The sequence below is a fragment of the Dipodomys ordii genome, unplaced genomic scaffold (genome assembly GCF_000151885.1).
Source record: "Dipodomys ordii isolate 6190 unplaced genomic scaffold, Dord_2.0 Scaffold156, whole genome shotgun sequence".
In the NCBI taxonomy this organism is placed as follows: domain Eukaryota; kingdom Metazoa; phylum Chordata; class Mammalia; order Rodentia; family Heteromyidae; genus Dipodomys; species Dipodomys ordii.
Window position 1 is genome coordinate 2,391,261 of NW_012267372.1, and position 654 is coordinate 2,391,914.

Sequence of the window (654 nt, forward strand, 5' to 3'; positions counted from 1 at the left end):
CAGGGCTCCAAAACAGCAACATTGCAGGTGTGTGAAACCCAGGGACCAACCCCACAGTGGTTGAAAGTCTGGGGCAATGTCCATAGAATGCAGGCCAGTCCCTGGTCTGAGTTGTATTGCTTGAACCGTACAAATAGGTGAGGGAAAGGCTAGAGGGGGGGGGGGGGGGGGGGGGGAGAATTGTCAAATAAACATACATACACACACAAAAAGGAAAAAGACACCCCCCAAAAAAACCTACATTCCTGCCCCACGCACTCCTCCTTGCCTTTCCATAAACTGCCTAATCTGAGGAGGTTGGGCAGGGAGGTCAAAACCATAAAAACTAAATTCCAGACACCAGAGAGGATGGGAAGAGGGAAAAGGAGGTGGGCAGGCGGCAGGTGGAGGTTGACCCCGAGCCCACACCGCACACACTCAAGGGCCAGGATATCTGCCTGTTTGAGTGCATGCACACGCGCACGCATACACACACACACACACACACACACACACACACACCTACAATTGTTTTTCTCTGACTAGAAGGGGACAGAGGGGACGCTCTTGGAGCAGCACAGCCCTCCATCAAGACCATACCTGTAAAGCGCAGGTACAGGTCTGGAGCCTGCCCCTTCCAGCACGCGGTAGGCCAAGTTCAGAGCTGTAGCAGCC